Source organism: Protopterus annectens, chromosome 2.part2, assembly GCF_019279795.1.
Source record: "Protopterus annectens isolate FY-2018-M chromosome 2.part2, PAN1.0, whole genome shotgun sequence".
Taxonomy (NCBI): Eukaryota; Metazoa; Chordata; order Ceratodontiformes; family Protopteridae; genus Protopterus; species Protopterus annectens.
The window spans coordinates 455,668,637-455,693,916 of NC_056730.1; the positions used below are offsets into that span (position 1 = coordinate 455,668,637).

At 45.0% G+C, this 25,280-nt stretch overlaps 1 protein-coding gene across 1 annotated transcript in view; it reads left to right on the forward strand.

The window, feature by feature from the left end:
- NSA2 (NSA2 ribosome biogenesis factor) overlaps positions 1-25,280 on the forward strand; it is a 132,677-nt gene that overhangs the window by 106,904 nt on the left and 493 nt on the right. The window lies entirely within an intron of this gene.

The window sequence follows — 25,280 nt, forward strand, 5'->3', positions numbered from 1 at the left end:
CCTTAAAGGCACTACCCTGCTAAGACCTCCCTTTCAGGAACCTGTATCTCCTTGGGATCTAAATTTCGTTCTCTCCAAACTTGCTTCCCCGCCTTTTGAACCCGCGCATTCTTGTGAACTGAAGTTCCTGTCTTGGAAGACCATATGTTAGGTAGTCCAGTCTCACCTTCATTTTTAGATAAGGGTTCGGAGCCGATTTTCAAGCTCGAAGACTTCTGGTTGGCTCGTGGCTAAGCAGGTATCCCATGGTGCACCAGTGCAATCCTCAGATCTCATTTGCCGCGTGGACGAGTTTGGATGTGCTTCTCTTGGCTCTGGCTAAATTTTTGCAATTTTCATTATTCTAGTATATTTTGCATAGTTATTGAATATATACATTGTAGGGCTTTTATCTTTTATTGTCTTGTGGTTTTTGTGTGACTGTATTACTGGTATCCTGTGTACCAGTAGTTAGGCACAGTTGCACTTTACCTAAATCGTTAGTTTTGGTGGTTTCACATTTTTCCTGTTATTTACAGTTAGGATTTACCTAAATTGCCTTGTGGCCTTGTGTGACTAGTATTAGTAGTCTCCTGTATATCAGTAGTTAGACGCAGTTGTGTTTTTTTTTCTTGTCTGGACAGTTAGCTTGGCTAGTTCACCGTTTTTAATCAGTAGGGCCTCCTATTGATTATTTTCGTGTCGAGCGGTTATTGTTGACTGGTGATCTTTAGCGGGGACCCACTAAAGTCTTAATGTCTTACAGTTGTTAATTTGCTACCCTGTGTGTGTGTGTCTGTGTGTGTGTGTATGTGTGTGTCTGTGTGTGTGTGTGTGTGTGTGTGGTGCCTTCTTGGTCTGTTTGAATTAGAAGACCCGGTTCTTCACAAGGCTAGGCCCGTTTAACTTAGAGGACCTAGTCCTCGTGTAATTCTTCTGCAGGTCTAGGCCCGTTTTAGTTAGAGGACCTAGTCCTCAGTCATTCTGTTTCTCTTTCCCTCTGGTTGCTTGTGTGTTGCAGTGTCTAAGGATAGCAAGGAGCACAAACCCTCAGGGTTTAAAAAAATGTATGAAGTGCTCCCATAAAATGTCTTTGACCGATGGCCACAGTAGCTGTGTCTACTGTTTGGGAGCCATCCATTTGTAAGAATCATGTTTGTTCTGTCATGCTTTCTCTCCTAGAGTGTTGCAGAAGAGAAAGAACAAACTGATACTCAGGGGTCTTTTGAAGCCAACCTTCGAGGAAGCTTTGTCTGGTTCTTCAGCTTTTTCGTCTAAGTCTTTTGAAGTCAAAATCTGACTCAAAATCTAAAGGTTCAAAAAGGCCTTCTCCAGCACCGGTTAGTGTTTCAGAGCCACCTGCCAAATTAATAAAACCTGCCTCCTCGACTCCTCAGTCTTCAAAGCCGAAGGAGAGCACTGTGGTTTCGAGTTGGTCACTGAATCACTTCGGTGCCGACTGCTGAATCCTTGCAAATAGTTGACTCTGCTTCTCAAAGCTGGTCTGTAGAGTCCCTACCGGTCTCTTTGATGGTCAAATCTCCAGTGCCTGCTAGGTCAAGATCCCCAACCTTATCTTCCAGGTCTTCCAGGAGTCTTTCGGAAGAAGATGTGGAGAGGGTAGTACTGAGACTCCTCAAGTCATCTGCCCTGCCTAAATTTTTGTTGGCTCCAACCCAATCGGCTCTGGAGCCACTCGAACCAGTCTTGTCTCCATCTGTGATTCCTCCTCCGAACCATGTTGGTTTTTCAGAGCCGGAGTGCTTGTTACCAACGGAGGAACATTCGGTTCCAGCTCCCCTTGCTGTTGCATTGAGCCGAGTTCGGCTCCGTCCGTTGTGTCCAGGGACCGAAGCTCTTCTGTCAGCGCCAAGGGGAGGGTTTGAATCTATCTTCGTCGGTTCTGAGCCTTCCTCTCGGTGCGTCCACCAGGGTGAGCTCGGACCCTGCATCTATCTCTGAGCTGATGGCTCTGGCTCCGGCGTAGTCCTTTGTGTCTTCGGAACGGGGACGGTCTTTGGAGCTGGAGAGATCTGCTTTTGAGGAGATGAGGAGTGTGCTGTCACAATCTACAGCCCCTGATAGTGGTACAAGCACTCTTCCCCCCAGGGCTCCCACTTCGGTCTCAGTCCCTACTCTCTCTGGAGACAGCAGAGACCCACAGCCTCAGGAACCATTGGCTGATGGCCCCCACTCTTCCGGGGCATCCCCAGAAGGTCCTTTTGAGGAGCCCCCGCCGAAGAGAGTATGCAAGAGGAAGCATATTGACTCCCAGGATGAGTCTCTGACATCGGACACTGACCTTGATGAGTCGGAGGGGTCTCCTAAGTCGTCCTCTGATGATGTCTCCTTTGTGGACATTCTAGAGATCCTTAAACAGAGGTGCGACTGGCCCACTGTCAACCCTTCTGATGAGTCTGTGTACCTGAAGGCTTTCGGGTCTCAACCGTCTGCCTCTTGGGTGTCTCCACCTTTTTGACGAGCTAATGGATCTGGTTAGTCGGAAGGTTTGGGATACTCCCGATGCTGTGGAGCCAGTACCTAGAAGACCAAATAAGTTCCTGTCTGCCCCTCCTGGAAAAGAATTCTTGTCTAAGGGCGTTCCCGTAGATGCCATGGTGGTGGCGGCAGCCACGAAGAAGGAGTTGGCGGAGACGTCTTCCTCTGTTCATCTGCCAAACAAGGAGTCTCGACAGATGGACAGATTTGGGAAGCGTGTATTTAGTTCAGTGGCCTTTACACTTCGATCCCTGAGCTATCTTACCCATTTCACGAGGTTGTAGAGGGATCTCCTCAAGGAGTTAGGAGATTCCATACAGGGTGCTTGTCCTGAGGGAGTCCCGGATAGGATCTCTGCTCAGTTGTCCACCCTAAATTCCGTAGTTAACTCCTCCATGCGGCTCATCTCTCATGCGGCTGATGGAGCGAGCAGAGCAGCGAGTTCAGGAGTTGCCCTTAGGCGCCACTCCTGGATGCACTTGTGTAATTTTGCGGAGCCGTTTAAGACCACCTTCACCAATGCCCCATTTGATGGTTCCTCCTTGTTTGGTTCCAAGGTGAAAGATACACTCACTCTGTGTGAACAGGAAGGAAAGACACCTCTGCCGTGGGAGTCCGTTTTACCGTTCCCTCGACCGTACCCCAAAAGTCTAAGGGGAGGTAAGATGTGGTTCAAAAAGTCCCAGAGAGCCTTTCCAGACACAGAGTGAATCCTCCTTCAGAGGCAGAGGAGGAGGAAATGGTAGAAGTCGCCCTAAAGGCAGGGGCAGTCTGCAATATCAGCAAGGCCATGGTTCCTTTCGAGGGTGGCCTTATCAGCGCTCCTGTTGTTGGGCCCAACTACGTTTCTCTGGGGCCAGTCGGGGGTCGCATCTCTTTGTATTCAGAAGCCTGGCTAAATATAACCCAAGACGAGTGGGTACAAAGAGGTGTTACTAGAGGCTATATCATACCCTTTTCCCTTCCACCGTTTGCTCCCAAGAAGATCCCAGATGTTCCACCCAATCACAGGGATCCGGCAACTGTGGAGATCAACAAGTTGCTCTCAAAAAGAGTCATCCCGCCCGTGCCAGCAGACCAGATAGGATCCGGAACTTACTCCAGGTTCTTTTTAGTCCCAAAACGAACCGGAGACTGGAGACCAATATTGGACTGCAGATTAAACGAATCCGTGAAAAAGGACAAGTTTCGGATGGTAACACTGCGGTCGATACTCCCGTTGTTAGGGAAAGACTATTGGATGTCCTCTCTAGATCTCCAAGACGCCTACTACCATATTAAAATGGACAATGAGTCAAGGAGGTATCTGCGCTTCTGGCTGGGAGCCAGCCATCATCAGTTTGGTGCTCTGCCCTTTGTTCTCACCACAGCCCCCAGGGTGTTCACCAAATACATGTCAGTAGTGACAGCTCACCTGAGACATCAGGAATTCCAGGTGTTTCCGTATTTGGACGACTGGCTCCTGACCGCCCCCACCAGGCATCTACTTCTCCAAAACAGGGACACCACCATCCAGCTTTGTGCTCAACTAGGGATCTCCATAAATTGGGAAAAATCTGCATTACTGCCCTTGCAGTCTGTGATATTTATAGGCACAGAGATGGACACAGTGGATATAACAATTTGTCTTCCCGCCGAAAGAGCACAAAACCTCATCTCACAAGTTCAGCGACTTCTCCCACTTCGGAAGGTCAAAACAAAGTGGATTCTTCAATTCCTTGGAACGATGGCCTATACCTTTAGACAGGTTGCATATGAGAATCCTTCAGTGGCTCCTGTTCTCCCAGTGGCCGTTCCAGTATCTACCGCTGAATCACTCTATTCTTCTGACAGAATCGTGCAAAAAGGACCTTTGTTGGTGGATAGCCCCCAGCAACTTGTTCACGGGAGCTCCCTTTGTGCCTGCCCAACCCGTTGCCACTGTGACCACGGATGCCTCCCAGGTTGGGGGGGGGGGGGCATTATCTGGGCAGGACTGTCCACGGCACATGGCAAGAACACGAGGCTCGTCTGCATATCAACATTCTGGAGATGAGAGCGGTGCTTCTGGTGTTGCAAGCACTTGAAGACCTTCTTCCTCCAGGGACGATTGCGATACAATCGGACAACATGTCGGTTGTGTGGTATATCAACAAACAGGGTGGTACCAGATCTTACCCACTCTGTTGAGAGGCCATGCGAGTTTGGGAATGGGCGATTTCTTCCCAGCACTTTCTGGTGGCAATGCACATTCCGGGGACAACCAACGTGATAGCCAACAAGCTGAGCCGGGCAATCCTGCTGCCCCACGAGTGGTCTCTGAAATGGGAAATAGTGGAACAGATTTTCCGAAAATGGGGACAACCTCGCTGCGACCTTTTTGCCAGTCCAGTCAGTGCCAAGTGCAGCAGTTATTTTTCCCTAATTCCCCCTCTGGGGGAAGCACCCAGAGACGCTCTAGTACACGATTGGCCCACGGGACTTCTCTATGCCTTTCCTCCATTCCCTCTTATCCCCAAAGTGATACAGAAAGCCAACTGACTGGGAAGCAAGTTGATCCTCATTGCGCCTTACTGGCCTCGTCAGGTCTGGTTTCCCTTCCTCGAGCCTCTTCTCCTGGACGATCCTGGACCCAGTTCCAGATCTATTGACCCACATGTCTGGTTCGCTACACCCCTCTCTCCACACCCTCAAATTGATAGCTTGGCTTATCCAGTTCCATCTGATCCAGTTCCATCTCTAGTCAGGCTTCATGAGGTTTCATCATCAGTGTCCCATATTCTTTTATCCTCACATAAACAATCAACCAGAAGGCTGTATGACAGTAAGTGGAAAAGGTTCTCTATTTGGGCACAGAAAATGAAAGCGGATCCTTACACCGCTCCTGTTCCCGTAATTCTGGAATTCCTTTCGGAGCTTTTTCAGCAGGGATCTGCCGCAGCCACCATGAAAGTACAATTGGCGGCTATTTCACATTTTTATTTGGGATCTCCCAATGTTAACCTTATGTCGCATAAGTTATGTAAAACTTTCTTGAGAGGAGCCACCTTGCTGAGACTACCTTTACAGGAACCTGTGGCTTCTTGGGACTTAAATTTTGTGTTGTCCAAACTTAACATATCCTCCTTTTGAACAGTCTCATTCAGCTTCCTTAAAGTACTTGTCTTGGAAGACCGTGTTTTTGGTAGCTATTATATCAGCCAGACATGTTTCTGAGCTACATGCCCTGTCTATTAAGCCACCTTATTTAGTTTTTCATAAAGACAGGGTTTCTTTACGTACCAATCCTTCGTTTGTTCCCAAAGTTTGTTCTTCTGCCACATTAAAACCAGTCCATTGAGCTTCCAGTCTTCTTTCCCAATCATAGCAATGCAGCAGAATATCATTTTCACCAGTTGGATGTTCACAGACAGCTGCATTTCTATTTGCAACGGACCAAAGAATTTCGGAAGTCAGACCAGTTGTTTGTTTCCTTTTCTGATTCCAGATTGGGCTTACCAGTTTCTAAGGTGACATTGTCTAACTGGATTTCGAGTTGCATAGCTTTCATCTACAGCTCGAAGGGCAGTCCCTTACCCCACAGGATCAAGGCTCACTCTACCAGGTCTCTGTCTACCTCTGCAGCCTTCCAAGCCCAGGGTACCAATTGATCATATCTGTGCAGCAGCTACGTGGGCTACCCCTCACACCTTCATTACTCATTATAAGTTGGATTTGGCTTCTAGGAGTAGAGCATCCTTTGGCTCCACGGTGCTCAGGAGTATCTTCCAATGAGCCACCCAAGAATAAGGTGCTAGGGACGCTGTCCCATATGTAAAAATGAAGGTGAGATTGGACTACCTAACATAAAGAAGTTATGTACTCACCGTAACGTTCCATGTTGGTAGTCCATCTCACCCTTCATTTTTACCAACCCCCCCTCCTGCCCCCATCCTGGAAGATCTGGAGGTAATATTATAAATTTTTTGGTTGGCGACCCTTTAGTATTGGTTTGTTGGTTAAGGGTTTCTTTCTATCTCTTTCTATCGCTAGTGAGCAGCAAACAAGATCTGGGGATTGCACTGGTGCACCGTGAGATACCTGCTTAGCCACGAGACAACCAGAAGTCTTCGAGCTTGAAAATCGGCCAAGTTGGAGCCGAGGATCGGCTCCGAACCCATATGTAAAAATGAAGGGTGAGATGGACTACCAACATGGAACGTTATGGTGAGTGCATAACTTCTTTTTTTCTAGTAGCTATTACATCTGCTAGAAGGGTGTCAGAGTTGCAAGTACTGTCAGTCAAACCTCCTTACTTGATTTTTCATAGAGACAGAGTTTCCCTTCGTACAAACCCTTCTTTCATCCCCAAAGTTTGCTCTGTCTAATTTGAACCAAACTATCGAACTGCCAGTATTTTTTCCTAATCATTCAAACAGTGCAGAATATAAATTTCATCAACTTGATGTTCACAGACAGTTACGGTTCTATTTACATAGACCCAAGGAACTTAGAAAATCAGACCAATTGTTCGTATCCTTTTCTGAAACTAGGAAAGGTCTGCCAGTCTCTTAGGTAACTCTGTCTAATTGTCTTTCCAACTGTATCTCATTTATCTACTCATCCAATGAAAAGGAACTTCCGTTTAAAATTAAGGCTCATTCTACCAGATCCCTATCCACATCTGCTGCCTTTCAAGCCAGAGTCCCAATTGACAGTATTTGTGCAGCAGCAACTTGGGCTACCCCTCATACCTTTATTACTCCATTACAAATTGGATTTGACCTCAAGGGGTAGAGCCTCCTTTGGTTCCACGGTTCTTAGGAGTATATTCACGTGAGTTACCCGAGAAAATGGTGCTAGGGATGCTGTCCCATATGTAAGAATGAAGACGAGATAGGCCTACAGAACATAAAGAAGTTATGCACTCACCATAACGTTCCATGTTTGTAGTCCATCTCGCCCTTCATTCTTACTAACCCACCCACCTACCCCCGTCCATGTATCCTTGGAGGATCTGGAGACAGGATAGTATTGCCTTTGGTAGGGTGGAGACCTTTCATCTTTGTTCCTTGTGGAGAACTTTTCTATCACTTTTATAGTTAGCAGCAAACAAGATCTGGGGGTTCTTACTAGTGCACTATGGGATGCCTACCTTGCCACGAGCCAACTGAGAGACTTTGAGCTTTGTAATCGGCCGAGTCTGAGCCAGGGATCGGCTCCGAACCCATATGTAAGAATGAAGGGCGAGATGGACTACAAACATGGAGCGTTATGGTGAGTACATAACTTTTTTTTTGTCTCCTCTACAAACGGGATACAGTATTCCGTCCATCTGTTTGTACTTCATAAAAGTGTCTTAACTGGTAACTTATTTACCAAAATCCTGCTCGAGAAGTTTTGCTATTCTTTTATACCTCTCAGTCTTTCCTTCCATTTGTATTACTGCCTCTCGGTTACAGTTTCCCAAGGATCCCATCAGTAAAAATTCTTCATCCCTCCCACCAGTGTTTCTTCTTTTTTTGATAATTGTTCCAAATTCAGCTTTTATAATGAAAATCTTTTATACTCTTCTGTCTCCCTTTCTACCATCAATTTCTTCCTTTTCTGTATACCAACAAATGTGCAGAATTCCCCATACAAGAAATCGCCCTGACAAATTATTTCTCCTACACAATTACTGTCATAATGTAGTTCATGTGACAATGCTAAATAACTTATTGGGAGTCCACATTTTCCTTTTATTATATCCAATACTATGTTTCTGGAATTTGGCCTAAATCCCCACATTACCCCAGTGCAATTTTTATTCATTCCTTTTCTGTTGGAATCATGAACACTCCTCCGATATACACTTACTTTCCAAAAGATACTGAATGCATTAAGCACACTTTTTTAATTCAACCTAAACATTTTACATAAACTTTTACTTTCTGATGTTTCTTCCACTATTTTGGTATTACTCCTTTTTTTCACTTTACTCGGTGCCTCATACCAACATTTCTTTTCTTCTAAAAAAATTCCCCCCAGTCGCACCATTTATCTATACGATTACTTTAAAGAAGTCCAACTTAATCCTGCTTTACATTATTTTTCCACTGTCTTTGTTACTTTCTTTACCCATAATGTATTGATGTTATGTGATCCTATCTCGCCTACATTCTGACTGATGGGTTCGGAGCCGATTCCTCGGCTCCGACTCGGCACGCTTATGCCAAAGAGCGAAGTCTCTTATTGGCTGAGCTTACTATATCCCAGGATGCACCACTACCAGTCCCCCAGATCTCGTTTGCCGCTAACTAGCAAAGACGTGGTCTCGAGCTGGCTGAGCTAAGTAGTGTCTTTTCACTAACTTTTTCTGTCAGAAAGTTGATAATTCTTCACAAAAAAGCTGTTTTAACAGCTACTCTGTGCTGTTGTGTGTGTTTTGAGATTTTTTTTGTGGAAATTTTGTGTGTGATTGGTGTTTGTTCTGGTTACAGGCTCCCTTGATCCGTAGGTCCTTTCCTGTCAGTTAATCCCTTTTGAACCCTTAGGGGTTCTTTGATTCCTTATATATTTATTCACTGTTGTATGTCTTCAGTTGGCCTTTATTTTAATTGCGGGCTATATCATTGTAAACGGCAAGTTAATCTTTGTAGGGTCAGTCTATTCCAACACAGTTTTGTCTGTGAGAGAGTTACTCAGTTTTACTTATAATGTCTCAGGCCCCTAGGCCTTCGGGCTTCAAGAAGTGCACTAAATGTAGTTTTAAAATGTCTATCACGGATGACCACTCTCTCTGTGTATATTGTTTGGGCGCCAAACATTTGCAGGAGTCCTGCAGCGTGTGTCACGCTTTTTCCTCGAGGGTCCTCCAAGAGAGGAAAAATAAGCTTATATTGAAAGGCCTTATAAAACTCTCTTTTGAAGAAGCTTTAGCATCCTCTCCTTCTCCTGCTAAAAAGAAAAGGGCGTCGGCTCCGACCAGTCCGTCGGACCCGACCGCCAAAAGACATAGGCAGGCTTCTCCTTCGGCTCCAAGGACTTCGAGCCGAGGCGAACAGTCTGCCTCGATGCCTCCAGTCTCGACTCCTCTGGCTTGGAGCCGATGGCTGGGGCATCGAGGCGAGTCACCTTCATCGGCTCCACTGGTCTCGGAGCCGATGAAGGTTGTCCGCTCAGACACTTCCTCCTCGGCGCCTAAGTCCTCCTCGCACCGATGGAAACTGGTTTGTGTATTCCTTCGGGCGCCGATAGTTATCGAGTCGCCTCGAGCGGTCCCTAGCCCCTTGGGGCGTTGGAGAGCCAACTCGAACCCGTTCAGTCTCCTCTAGGTCATCGAGGATGTCAGATTCGGACATAGACAGGGTGCTCCAAAGACTGTTCCAGTCCCCAGTCTTTCAAAAATTTGTTTCGGCTCCGACCCAATTGGCTTCGGAGCCGATAGCCCATTCCATTGCCGTTCCTCCTCCGACCGCTTCAGCTCCGTCGGAGCAGGTGCTGTTGGAGCCGGTGGAGATCCTAGGGTCGGCTCCGACCCTTACTCCAACCCCGGCCTTCGGGTCCGAGTTTGGCATGCGGACTTCGGCCGGACCCGGGGGTGACGTTTCGGGACCTATGCTGTCGGTTCCGAGCCTCCCTTTCGGTGCTTCGGCTGCGGGACTTCCGTCTGCTATCATGGCTCCGGGACGGACACTCCCAGGATTCTGGGGTCCGGCTTTCAGAGCTATGAGGAGTGCCTTGGCCAAGTCTTCTTGCCATCTCACGGCTTTACCGGCACCTTCCTGGGCGTGGAGACTGGGTCTTTGGCAGTTCCCTGTCCCTAGGCAGTGGAGCCCGGGGCCTGAGGTTACCCCACTGGGGTTCCTCCTCCTGAGGGTTCTTGAGTTGTCTTCGGAGGAGCCTCAAGGAAGAGATCGTGCAAGAGGAAGCACGTGGACTCCCCCGAGTCTCTTACATCGGACACTGATCTTGATGATGCGGAGGGGTCCCCAAAGTCGTCCTCGGATGATGTCTCATTCACAGACATTTTAGAGATCCTTAAACAGGCGGCTGGATATCCAAACCCCCCTCTGCTGATGAGTCAGTGCTTCTCAAGGCCTTTGGGGCTCAGCCCTCCGCCTCCTGGGTGTCTCCGCCCTTCGACGAGCTCCTGGATTTGGTTTGTCGGAGGGCGTGGGAACATCCAGATGTTCTTCATCTCACATTGCTGCAGTCCTTACACTTTTGTAGTCCGCTGTCCTCGGTCGGCCCGAATATCAAAGTATAAGGCTGACGTCGGTCAAGGCGCATTTGACTGACATCAGGACGTCAGGGTACAAATGCGCATGACCGACGTCATATCCTCAGTCTTTTTTGCCGCATGGTCCGATGCAGAAGCAGCATTGCAAGTGCCGATTGGCGTTCTGAGATTTTTCGATTTCGAAGTTTCAGACCGAGTTCAAAGTTGGCTAAGTACCCCGTTGGGGAATATTTTAGTTTTTCTTGCCTCAGTGATTTACCGGATGTCAGAAAAAGTCAATAATTGCATTTCTTGTGGGAAACAGATACCGCATAGAGATTATCATACTTTGTGTATTCCTTGCTTAGGGCCTGAGCACGACGTTGTTGGCTGTCGCTCTTGTGCTAGATTTAATAAACGCACTATAAAGAGAAGGTTGGATTGTGCAAGGTTAGTCTTTGGGAAGCGGTGCAATTATAAAATGCCGCCGGATGCTCCGGCCCGCTTCGAAGAAGCGCAAGGACAAAGCAGTTAAGCCTAGGCAAGAAGAACCGCCTGTACCGGACGCCGGTTCTTTAGAGGTGTCGGTGGAGCCGGTGGCTCCACCGGAGGTTTCTTTGTGTTCCCAGGGTGAGACTTTGTTATTGCAAGATGTGGCCTCTCAGGAGGCAAGTCAGGCTGAGGGGCTTCTCAGGTTACTATACTCCCCTCCCTTCCTAGGGTGGCTAGGCCCTCTCCTTCTGTTTCAAAGGCTTCTCCCAGGGGCAGGCCAGGTTTAGCTTCAGTTGGTGTTACCCCTAGCTCTTCAGGAACTGTGCCCAAGAAGCATATGCTTAAAATGGCAGAAGATTTGATTACTTTGATTAGGGGTTCTATGCCCCTCCTGATAAGAGACCTAGGATGGAGCCTGAGCTGGGGGTTTTGAGCAGGCTTCAGATGTTTCAGAGTCTTGCTGAAGACTTGCAGGAGTACTCTCCTTATTCTGATTCTGATGTGGATGATTCTACTCCTTCTGCTTCTCCTCCTGAGGATTTTTCTTTTTCAGAAACCCTTCATTCCATGAGGGAGCATTTTAAGTGGGAAGGTCAAGACTTCTCTGATTCCAGGAAAAGGCTTAGGGAATTTTTGTTTTTACCCCAGCATAGGCCTTTGGCTATACCTCCTGTTTTGGATGTAGTGGGAGATGTTTTTTCAGAGGCTTCTCTTAATCCTGATTCTTTGCCTCATGCTCCTGTTAAGCCGGATAGGTATTACAGGGTGCCTGAAGCTCATAAGTATCTTTTTAAGAGTCCTAGGGCAGACCCAGAAACTGTTAGCCAGGGGCCTAAAGGTGTTAAGGCTTCTGTTGTAAAGAATCCGGTTCCTGCAGACAAAGAGGCTAGGGCCTTGGATAGATGGGGAAAGAAAGTTTATACTTCTTCCACTCTTGCTATGAGGGCTTTGAATTGCCAGTTTCACATGTTGAAATACCAAAACTATCTCCTTTCACAATTGAAGTCTAAGGTTGATGCTCTGGCAGTAGGTATTGGTTGTAAAGAGTTGCAAGATTTAGTACATGTTTCTGAACAGGTGGGTAAGCATTCTTTGCAATGTGGTTTTGATGCTGTACAGGCCTCGTCTAGGGTGGCTGCTACTGGGTCAGTTCTTCGCAGGCACGCCTGGCTAAGGGATCAAAATTTGTCTGAACATGTTAAAACAAGGATTTTAGATGCTCCTTTACAATCTGACATGTTGTTTGGTCCTCCTGTTGAGGCAGTTTTAAAGAAAATGGAAGACAAGGCTAAGTCTATGCAGACTGTTAAAGATTTTTTGCAGGTCCAGCCTCCAAAGTTTAGTAGAAATTGGCCTACTAAGGGGTGGACGTATCCTTCTTATGATTCCCAGTCTAGGGGTAGATCTAGACGTGGTAGGGGCAGAGCTCAGGGCTCTTTCAGGCCTAGAACAGGGAGTTCTCCTGCACAGTCTTGGTGAGGGCAGGGGTCAGTCCTTTCGTAAACAGACCCAATGACCTACCTTTTCAGCTGCCAGAGCCTTCTCGCCTGGCAGCACCTTTGGGAGGAAGGTTGGCACTTTTCAAAGAAAATTGGAGTTTAATTACCCAAGACAGATGGGTATTGGATATCATACACCACGGTTACAGGTTTTATTTCCATACCTTGCCTCCTTTCAAAGGCATGCCAGACGTTCCTCCTCAACAAAGAATAGAGGCTCACAAGCAAGTTTCTCTGTTACTCCAAATAGGGGCCATACAGCCGGTTCCTATGCCAGAAGTGGGCCTGGGATTTTATTCTCGCCTGTTCCTAGTACCAAAGAAGGGGAACACGTGGAGACCAATTTTGGATTTATCTACCCTCAACACTTATCTGGACATTCCCAAGTTCAAAATGTTGACGTTACAGCAGCTTTTACCTCTGCTGGGCAAAGATCATTGGATGGTAACTTTGGATCTCAAGGAGGCTTACCTTCATGTTCCTATCAGACTAAGTTGCAGGAAGTATCTCCGTTTTCGAGCTGGGACTTCTCACTATCAGTTCTCTGCATTGCCCTTTGGCTTATCTACTGCCCAGAGTGTTCACGAAAGTTCTGGCTCCAGTGATAGCTTTCTTCAGGCTAAAAGGAATACAGATCTATCCTTATTTGGATGACTGCCTGATTCTGGCTCAAGGAAGGGAAGAGCTTCTTCATCATTTGGAATATGTGATAGCAGTGCTAAGATGCCTGGGGTATTCTGTGAACGAAATAAAGTCCAGTCTATTACCCTCTCAGGACATGTGCTTTCTGGGTGTGAGACTGAATACAGCATCCCAGATGGCCTTTTAACCCCGGACAAACAAAAGAGTCTATCCCTTTACTTCCATCAGCTATCTCATCAGTCCGGGCTGACTGCAAGGACAGTCCTTCAAGCCTTAGGGTTCATGGCATCTTGTATTCTGGTGCTTCCCAATGCCAAACTGCATATGAGGAAGCTGCAATGGTATCTCAAAAGTGTATGGACACAGCACTGCCAGGATCTAGACACTGTCATTCAAATAATACCTTGCATTCAAAAGGAATTTTGTGGTGGGCTCAGGAATGTCACCTAAACAAGGGACTCTCTGTGACCCGGCCAGAGGCGAGTCAGATTTTAACGACAGATGCCTCAGACAAAGCTTGGGGAGCTCATCTAAATGGAAAGTGGATACAAGACAAGTGGCCTGCCAGACTACAACATCTACATATCAACCTGAAGGAGATGTTAGCAGTCCAGTTTGCATTAATAGCTTTCAAGGATTTACTTCTTCCAGGGCAGGTGTTGATTCTAACAGACAACACAACTGTCATGTGGTACATCAACAAGCAAGGGGGAACGCATTCTTATCCTCTATGCAGGCAAGCAATGATTTTGTGGGAGACTGCTCTCAGTTTACAGCTCAATCTTCAGGCAAGGTTTCTGCCAGGAGCACAGAACTCCTTAGCAGATGTGTTGAGCAGATGAATTATGGATCCCCACGAGTGGAAATTGGATCCTCATGTATTTCAGAAATTGACAGTGTCATGGGGAACTCCAGACATAGATCTGTTCGCTTCTCCACTAAACCATCAGCTGCCAAAGTTTTGCACAAAAAGGTTTCATCCCACAGCTTGGAAAGTGGATGCTCTTTCTTTCAATTGGAGCAATCTTCATGTGTATGCCTTTCCTCCTCTCCCTCTCCTCCCAAAGGTACTTCTAAAGGTCAGACAGGACAAGCCAAGGATGATTTTAATAGCTCCAGATTGGCCTCGACAGCACTGGTACCCATTACTGAGGAGTCTGGTACGGAAGCCTCCATGGCCTTTGCCTTCGATTCCTCACCTGTTGTCACAGGAGGACAGCCATTTGCTGAATGTCAAACTTCACTCTCTTCACCTAACGGCCTGGCATATTCTGTTTTGAACCATAGGGGGTCTCAACTTCCACAACAAGTTTTGAATGTGATTTTGGAAGCTAGAAGGCCTAGTACAAGGAAAGTGTACGCATATAAATGGAAGAGATTTTTATTTTGGAGTGCAGCAAAAGATTTTGATGTTTCTGAGCCTAATTTGAGTGTGGCTCTTCAATATCTTACTGAGTTACTGGACAAAGGTTTGTCTTTCTCTTCTATTAAGGTTCATGCTGCAGCAATTTCGGCTCACTATGATTGTGTCCCACCATTGTTTTCTCATCCTTTGTTCAAGCAATTTCTTAGAGGGGCAAAGAATATAAGACCCCCACGAAGAGCTCCTACTCCTGCTTGGGATCTCAATTTTGTGTTGGAGAAACTCACTCTACAACCTTTTGAGCCTGCAGCTACTTCTGAGTTGAAATATTTATCATGGAAGACTACTTTTTTGTTGGCAATTACCTCTGCAAGAAGGGTTTCTGAATTGCAGGCCCTTATGGCGGTTGAGCCTTTCTTGATTTTCCATAAGGATAGGGTATCATTACGTACTAATCCTTCCTTTATGCCTAAGATGGTTTCTAATGTGGCTTTAAACCAAACTATTCATTTGCCTACTTTTTATGCAAATCCCCAAAATAAAGGGGAAAAGATTTTGCACACTTTAGATGTGCACAGGCAGTTGCGTTATTATTTGGACAGAACTAAAGGGTTCAGGCAGTCTCAGCAGTTGTTTGTTTCTTTTGCTTTGAGTTCTCAGGGCAAGCCTGTGTCAAAACAAACTATTTCTAAGTGGATTGGGTTTTGCATTGCTTTCTGTTATTCCCATCATGGCAAGGAGATTCCAGCTGGGATTAGGCCTCATTCCACTAGGGCTACTGCCACATCAACAGCTTTTTTGAGGGGAGTGGCAACCAAGGATATTTTGGAGGCAGCTACTTGGAGTTCAGTGCATACTTTCTCTAGGCATTATCACCTGCCACTTTACTCTAAATCTAGGGCTGGTTTTGCCACTGCTGTTTTGCAGGGCATTTTGGCAGCTCCTGCTTCCTTGTAGTTAGCCATCCTCCCTTACCTCTGCTTTGGGATTCTACCCAAGTGTAAGGACTGCAGCAATGTGAGGTGAAGAACATAGTACAGTTTTGTACCTACCATAAATGTAGATGTTCGAAGATCCACATTGCTGCAGTCCAATTTACCCTCCCTCCTTCCCTCTGCAGTTAGAGGTGGTTGTGTGGGTTGGGTTGTACATATTGTGTATATTGTATATATTGTACATATAGTTAGTGCAAGGGTGGTTGGTTGGTGGTTTGCTGTCTTTTGGTTTTGACCTTTATTTTTAGGGTCTTCTGACATCTGGGGCAAGAAAAGACTGAGGATATGACGTCGGTCATGCGCATTTGTACCCTGACGTCCTGATGTCAGTCAAATGCGCCTTGACTGACGTCAGCCTTATACTTTGATATTCGGGCCGACCGAGGACAGCGGACTACCCAAGTGTAAGGACTGCAGCAATGTGGATCTTCCAACATCTACATTTATGGTAGGTACAAAACTGTACTATACTGTGGAACCAGTGCCTTCTCGCCCTAACAAATTTTTGTCTGCCCCACCCGAGAAGGAGTTCTTGACAAAAGGCGTGGCTGTAGATGCCATGGTGGTGGCATCTGCTACACAACAGGACGTGGCAGAGGCTTCAACGTCCGTCCATCCTCCTAATAAGGAGTCTAGGAGCATGGACGATGCAGGAAGCGCACCCTGACTTCAGCGGCCTTTACACTCACGGTCCCTGAATTATTTGGCACATTTTACCAGGCTACAGAGGGATCTGGTCAAGGAGCTGTCAGATTCCCTCTCAGGTAACCTACCTGAGCAGCTAGCCCAGTCGGTTAGCTCTCAGTTGGCTATCCTTACCTCGATTTCTAACTCGTCCATGAGGCTCATTTCATATGCGGCAAGGGCGGGCAGAGCGGCAGGCACAGGCGTGGCTCACGGAGACAAGCCTGGCTCAGTTTGTGTCATTTCGGAGGCCTTCAAGTCTTCCTTCACGACGCTCCCTTTGATGGGTCCTCTTTGTTTGGACCTAAGGTAAAGACACTCTTACCGCTGTGAGCAAGAGGGAAAAACTTTATCTGCCGTAGGTGCGTTATTCCACTCCCTTCGGCCTTATCCCAAGGCTAAAGGAGGAGGGAAGATGTGGTTCCAAATCACGGAAGTTTTTCCTCAACAGCAGGAAGATTCCCCTTCCAGAGGCAGAGGACGGGAAATTTTTCTGGGAGACGCCCAGAGGCGCATAGGGCCCCGCAATTCTGGAGACCGCGAGTCCTTTCGTGGCTCTTCAGCCTCCCACACTTCATGAGGGATTGCCCGGCTGTGCTGCTCCGGAGCCAGTCGGGTGCCGCTTTGCCAAGCACCTAAAAGCCTGGGACTCTATCACCCAGGACAGATGGGTGCTTCGGATTATTGCCGGAGGTTACACCATTCCCTTCACACACTCACCCCCACCGTCCAAAAATCCCGGACCCACCACCCAGTCAAAGGGAAATCGCAGCAGAAGCTTCAAAGCTGCTAGAAAAGGACTCATCCAACCGGTCCCCACAGACCACATCTGATCCGAAATTACTCAAGGTTCTTTTAGTGCCAAAAAAGACAGGGGACCTGAGACCAATATTGGATCTCAGCAAACTAAACCAGTCCGTCATGAAGTCCAAATTCGAATGGTCACTTTACAATCCATTCTCCCATTGTTGGAGAAGGATGTTTGGATGTGCTCCATAGATCTCAAGGACGCCTATTATCACATACCGATACATCAGGCGTCCAGGAGGTATCTGCGCTTCAGCCTGGGAGACAGTCATTTCCAATTTTGTGCACTGCCCTTTGGTCTCACCACAGCCCCAGGGTGTTCACCAAGTGTTTGGCAGTAGTGACTGCTCACCTGAGGAGTCTCTGATTCCAAGTGTTTCCCTATCTGGACGACTGGCTCCTGACTGCCACCACCAGGCATCTACTAATAGACAACCTCAAAGCCACCATCTCCTGGGTGCTTCCTGGGAATTACATTCAATTGGTCAAAGTCTGTCTTGCTGCCCTCTCAGCGCATAAGATTCATAGGAGCAGAGATAGACTCAAAATTGATGCGTCTTCCTTCCTACCGAAAGGATTCAAACTTTACAAGGTCAAGTCCAAGCCCTGCTTCCAAGATCCAAAGCCCCAGCCAGGATGGTCCTGCAACTTTTAGGTTCGATGTCTGCCACGGTTCTCCTAGTTCCACTGGCAAGATTGCACATGAGGATTCTTCAGTGGCTGTTATCGACACAATGGTCTTTTCAGAATCTCCCCCTCAATCATCTCATACTGATTACAGAAACGTGCAAACAGGACCTCCGCTGGTGGCTTCAGTCATCCAATCTGAATCAGGGAAGACCTTTTGTTATCCCCCCTCCGGTGGCCACCCTGACAACGGATGCCTCCCAGACAGGGTGAGGGGGGCATTGTCTGGGCAGGTTAGTTCAGGGTTCTTGGCTTCCAGACGAAACCTTTCTTCATATCAATGTATTGTAAATGAGGGCTTTACTTCTGTCCCTACAGGCCCTCCACAAGTTTCTCCCTCAAGGCATTATCGCCATCCACACAGACAGCATGTCGGTGGTCTGGTATCTAAACAAACAAGGAGGGACCAGATCTTACCCCCTTTGCAGAGAGGCCATGAGGGTGCGGGAATGGGCTGTAGCTACCAACCGTTTCTTGGTAGCGACCCACATTCCAGGGAAATCCAATATTTTGGCAGACTGATTAAGCAGGACGATTCTCTCTCCTCACGAGTGGTCCCTGAACGAAACAGTAGCAGCTCAGGTTTTCAGAAGATGGGGGACTCCGTGCTGCGACCTGTTTGCAACACCACAAAACACAAAGTGCAAAAGGTTCTTTTCCTTGACTCCACGTCAGGGGGAGGCAGCTACGGATGCTCTAGCCCAACCTTGGCCAACAGGACTACTTTATGCCTTTCCTCCGGTTCCACTCCTCCCCAAAGTCATCCAGAAAGCTTCCCAATTGGGGTCCACAATGATACTAATTGCTCCGTACTGGCCTCGTCAGGTATGGTTCCCCTACCTAAAGAAACATGCTCTGGACGGTCCTTGGTTTTTGGATCTAACTCCGGACCTGCTGATTCATCAGTCGGGACGACAACACCAGTCCCTTCACACTTTGAAATTAACAGCTTGGCTCCTCCACTTCCGACTTTAGTCAGAAATCACAACTTAGACCCGGAAGTTATTCACATTTTATCTTCGCCCACAAACCCACCACTAAGAAATTGTACCTCAGTAAGTGGAAGAGGTTTGCTATCTGGGCTCAACTCAGGGGCTTAGACCCTATCACTGCCCGATACCAGAGGTCTTGAAATTTTTAACATCCTTGTTTACTCAGGGATCTTCAGTCTCTACTATTAAAGTCCAACTAGCAGCTATCTCCAAATTTCACGAATCCATGGACCCACCGTTGATGAGCAGCAGATTATGCAAAACTTTCATTAAAGGTGCTGTGCTGTTAAGACACCCAGTTTTTCATCCTGCCCGTGGGATCTTGATTTGGTACTTCGTGCCTTAACATCTTCCCCTTCGAACCGGCTGCTACATGTGAGTTAAAATATCTGTCTTGGAAAACTGCCTTCTTAGTTGCAATTACCTCTGCAAGAAGAGTTTCAGAGCTTCAAGCCCTATCTATCAAACCACCGTACTTGATTTTTCACAAGGATAGAGTATCACTTAGGCCTAATCCATCCTTTGTTCCAAAGGTTTGTTCTAATCTCTGTCTCCAACAATCTCTAGAGCTACCAGTTTTCTTTCCAAAATTCTCAAATGAAGCAAAATACACCTTCCATAAATTGGATGTTCACAGGCAATTGTGCTTCTATCTAGACAGGACTCAACAAATTTGAAAAACAGACCAGTTGTTTGTGTCCTTTTCAGATAATAAATTGGGTCAAACCATCACGAAAGCTACTATCTCCAAATGGATTAGAGATTGCATAACTCAGGCTTATTCCTCTTCAAATAAGCAACTTACAACATCTATCAAAGCTCACTCTACCAGAGCTATGGCTACTTCTATTGCTTTTCATTCCAAGCTCGCTATCTCTGAGTTTTGTGCTGCGGCTACTTGGTCCAACCCGCACACTTTCATTTCCCACTATAAATTGGATGTGGCATCTAAAGGGCGAGCATCATTTGGTTCCACGGTACTCAGGAGTGTTTTCCAGTGAGCCACCCAGGATTCAGGTGCTAGGGGCGCTGTCCCATCAGTCAGAATGTAGGCGAGATAGGATCACATAACATCTTTTAGTTATGTACTCACCATAACTTCAGATGTTTGGGATCCATCTCGCCTACATTCCTAATACCCACTCTCCTTCCCCCTGCCTTGGAGATCAGAAGAGATTGAACGGTTTTGAGTTCTACTGTTTTTTATCTTGTTTCATCTGACGATGTTATATAAGCAGCGTGTGTGTCTGTGTATGTATGCGGACAAACTAGATCTGGGGGACTGGTAGTGGTGCATCCTGGGATATAGTAAGCTCAGCCAATAAGAGACTTCGCTCTTTGGCATAAGCGTGCCGAGTCGGAGCCGAGGGATCGGCTCCGAACCCATCAGTCAGAATGTAGGCGAGATGGATCCCAAACATCTGAAGTTATGGTGAGTACATAACTAAAAGTTTACCAGCATAACTTAGTACCAGAGGTAATTCTTGTTCTTTCTTTTTGCCCTACTTTCCAGCATTCCCTATTTATGTGCACTATAAATACTGTTGTCGCATCTAAAAGTAGTTGTACCTTGCACATTGGCCATCTCCTGTCCAGTACCTTTACTGTTTCTGTTTTCCCTCTTCTGCCTATTTACCAGTCCCTTAATCCATCTACACTTGGAAATATCCTGAAAATATTGCCAGTTTTCATCCTGCTCCATCATTGTTTTATGACCTACATTATCAGATGGTTTTAATATATCATCAATCTTCCTATCTTAATTTAATTTATACTATTTAGGATTTCCTTAGTTGTAATTTAATAGTCTTCACATTTCTTACTTTAATTAAAAAAAATTAGTACTTCAAAATATTTCTGCATTATTTTCATAATAATTTTGTAGTCAGTTCTTCAAGTTATAACTTGCTTCCTTTTTTCTACAAAAAAGTTATTTTACCCACATCTTTCATCTGCAACTCCATGTACAGTTTTATTATTCGCACACTAACCCATAAATTCATTAATTTCAATATCTGCAGTTTCACATGTTCAAAACTGTGCAGTTATTTTCTTATTTATCCGATTTGCACTTTTAAAACATGGTCATTGAATGGGTACAAATTATTTTCTGTCAGCCGCACATTTTTTTTTCTTTAGAACTGAAAGGTCTCAAAAGTCAAGTCACAAATCTTTTATTCACCAACTATAAATCTATCGGCACAACCAATTTATTTCAAATCACATATCTAGTTACTGCAGTATCCTTCTTAATTGTTAGTCTCTTCAATGGCTGTAAGACATGCCGCCATAGTTCAGTATGTAGATGACACTTTAATCTTCACAGATGAAAACCTTAAACTGCAAGAAGTGATGCAACAATCTTTATCTGTAGAAACAGGGCTAAATAGGGCTCAACTTTTCCTTAATTCCCAAGAAGATTAGTTTAATCTTATTACTTCTAAACATCCCTTTCTCCAAAAAAATAGTCTTCACTATATACTCAGCCAGTAATACCAAAATACAGCAAGTCTCCCATACTAAACTTCTAGTGGTGACAATAGATGACAAAATTAAATGTCACCATCATATAATCAAAACAATAAACAACCCATCAAAAACTTAGCTTACTGTATAAGGTTAAACCCTATCTTACTGACAGAGCAGGACAAAACACAGCCACTACCTTCCTGTTGTCACCCCTCCTGTGTTCCTCCACAGTACTTACCAGTCTTCAGTCTACATTACTCCTTAAAATGGAACAAGCTTATAACCAACTCACTAAATTTGCAAGTAATCATCATGCAGAAACTCCCCATTGTCTGTTCACTAAAATGTCTTAACTGGTAAGAGGTCCCACAGCACCTAACCTCGGTACAGCTGCTAGTAAACCCAAAAGCTTGTACAACAAACAAATGTCTTGCTCTACAGTCTTTATGGCCTTGCTCCCCAAATAGCTCGGATCTGACAACAGTTCTATGCTTGTATTTCTTAATACTGTAACTCACTCTTTTTTCAATTATTATCTGATCAGTACATGGTCTTGCTCCTGCTCTTCTGCTGTTTAAACCAACTTAGCTTAACCCATCATAAGAGTCAGAACTCTCCATCTGCTACTTCCAGTAAAAACAAAGGTCATAGATTATATGAATTCACCTTTACATTCCTCATCCCACTCTGGTTTATTTATTCTGCTTGACAAATTGTTATATCATCTGCAGCAAGGAAATTAATCTCCCTGTAGTACATACCACATACCTCATATCCTGCTCCTTTTTTATACAGTCAGTGGATTTCTTCATATTTCGTCTGTGTGCGTTTGTTATATACAGTGGATTTAAAAAGTGTACACACCCGTTAAAATGACAGTTTTTTTGTGATATAAAAAATGAGACCGCAATAAATAATTTCAAAACTTTTCCCACCTTTAATGTGACCTGTAATCTGTACAAGTCAATTGAAAAACAAATATGTTATGGGGAAAAAATATAAAAAAATAAAAAAAGTACAATAAGCTGGTTGCATAACTGTGCGCACCCTTAAACTAATACTTTGTTGAAGCACCTTTTGATTTAATTACAGCATTCAGTCTTCTTGGGTGCATACCTGCCATCAATTAAAGAGACTCTGATTTAACCCCAAATAAAGTTCAGCTGTCCTAGTAGGATTTTCCCGACATTTACTCAGTTGCCTGCTACAGCAAAAGCCATGGTTCGCAGAGAGCTTACAAAGCCTCAAAGGGGATCTCATTGTTGAAAGGTATCAGTCAGGAGAAGGGTACAAAACAATTTCCACAGCATTGGATATACCATGGAACACAGTGAAGACAGTCATCAAAAAGTGGAGAAAATCGTGACATTGCAAAGAACTGGACATCCCTCCAAAACTGATGAAAGTACAAGACGAAATCTGGCCAGGGAGGCTGCCAAGAGACCTTCAGCAACGCTGAAGGAGCTGCAGGAATTTCTGGCAAGTTGTGTACTACATGTGACAACAATCTCCCGTATTTTTCATATGTCTGGACTATGGGGTAGGGTTGCAAGATGAAAGCCTTTTTTTACACACAAAAAACATCCAGGCCCAGCTAAAATTTGCAAAACAATACATCAGGTCTCCCAAAAGTATGTGGGAAAATGTGTTATGGTCTGATGAGACCAAGCTTGAACTTTATGGCCACAATTCCAAAGGTATGTTTGGTTCAAAACCTCTGGTGTCTGCTAGAAAGATGAAGAGGAATTTCAACTTTCAACATGACAGTGACCCCAAACATACATCCAAATCAACAAAATTAATGGCTTTAACAGGTGAAAGTTAGTTTTGGAATGGCCCAGCCAGAGTCCAGATCTAAATCCAGATCACCCCACAGATTTTCTATTGAAGAGGGCTGTGCACAAGAGATGCCCTCGTAATCTAACAGATTTGGAGCGCTTTTGCAAGGAAGAATGGGCAAATATTGCCAAGTCAAGCTGTGCCATGCTGATAGACTCCTACCCAAGAGGATTGAATGCTGTAATTAAATCAAAAGGTACTTCAACAAAGTATTAGTTTAAGGGTGTGCACACTTGCGCAACCAGTTTATTATACTTTTTTTTTAATTTTTTTCCCCTGAACAGATTTGTTTTTCAGTTGAATTGTACAGGTTGTAGGTCACATTAAAGGTGGGAAAAGATTTGAAATGATGTATTGTGGTCTCATTTTTTTTATATCACAAAAACCTGGCATTTTAACAGGGGTGTATACACTTTTTATATCCACTCTGTGTGTGTGTTCATAAATTTATATATATGTATTACAATAAACTGTATTATAGTAATGATGTTAGTAACTGGATAATTTATAAATGCATGATTGTTGTGGTGTGTTAATTGTCTGTTACGCCAGTTGGGCAACTGTATCTTGGAAGTAAGTTGTAATTGTGATAAGGTGACATGGCAGATGCTGCTTCTGCCAAAGAGTTAGAAGTGGGATCCATTACCACAAGTTTTGCTGCAGTGAGGACAAAAGAACTTGCTCTTTTTGATAGTGTTATGCACTTGCAAGATTGGTCGAGGGAGTACATGGAATAAGGGTCTCGAGGGTTGGGGGTGTCTTTTCTTGGTCACACGGAAGTTGTCTAAACTGGATGTGTTAGTGAATGCTTTTTTTCTTCTTCTTCTTGTAAATCTTAACTGGTTAGGTGATAATTTTTTTCACAGAAGGTGCAGGACACAAGCGACTTTCTAAACTTTACCCTTTGAGTCCCTGCAAGTTGGGTCATTGGCTTTGCTGCGGTTAGATCTTCCTTGGTTAGAACTGACCACCATCATTTACTGACTCGCCCTCTGAACCAGGGCTATATAATTCAGCAGTTTAAAGATGAGGTTCATGTTATGTTGTTAGCATTTGCAAGTGAGAGTAGAGGTGTATGACTGAGTAGTAGGCATTTCCCTTTGTCTTGAGGTGATGCTGTGTGTGGTGATTTCAGATGTTTTTCCTTGTTTTATCCTGGCAGTGCTGAGTTTGGTTGTGTCAAGCTCACAACCTGTATTGGTAGGCCTTCCCTCTTTGATACGTATTGCTTTCCTGGCTAGTAAGAAAATTACTTCATAATATTTCATGTTTGGACGTTATATTCTGCTTATCCCCCCAGCCACCTTACTTAAATAAGGCTTTCATTTCACAGATGCTCACATTTTTGTTCTACCTGGGGTGTTTGAGTACTAATTCACTTCCCGTATTCATTCTGCCTGTAGTCTCCAACCTTCCTTGGGTGTCATTTTGCACTCTGCCTGGTGGTCAACTGGATGCTTTGACAGGCAGATTCTCTGCTCTCATGTCATTAGGCCAGTCACCCTGTCAATCATTTCTTTTACCTTTTGTTCCAACAGTAGCTCATCAAGATCTCATCCAGAGCTGTCTTATAAACTTAAATGCCCAACGCAAAGAACAGCCAGCAACATAAGCAAATCCAGTGTACTTCAATTCAAAAAACTGAAACCAATACAAAGTCACTGGAACCACAGATCACTCAATAAAAAAGCTTTATTCAAACTTAAAACTGCTAGTAAAAACTTTTGCCTCATAAGCTTCCTCGGGTTGCTTGAGGTGTTTGTTTTACTTTGCCTGAGGAAGCCTTATGAGATGAAAGTTTTTACTAGCGGTTTTAAGTTTGAATAAAGCTTTTTTATTGAGCAGTTTGTGGTTCGAATGACTTTGTATTGGTTTCAGTTTTCTGTCTTATAAACTTGCAGGCTGACTGTCCTGTAATATGCTTAAAGATGTGATTTTGTATTTAAGAAAACTAGCATACGTCATATTTTAAATATTGACATATGATATGACAGCAATTTGTGTAGTTTTCTGAAATCTTACAGTACTGTAATTTTGAGGTGAATTAATGCGGAAGAGGGTCAAAGTAGTACTGTGGGCATGTGATGCAGTAACGCTTACTGCTGTCCAGAATTTGCTATAGACTAGTCCCAATAATAACTTATTATTGAGTGTCATTGAAATTATCATAGT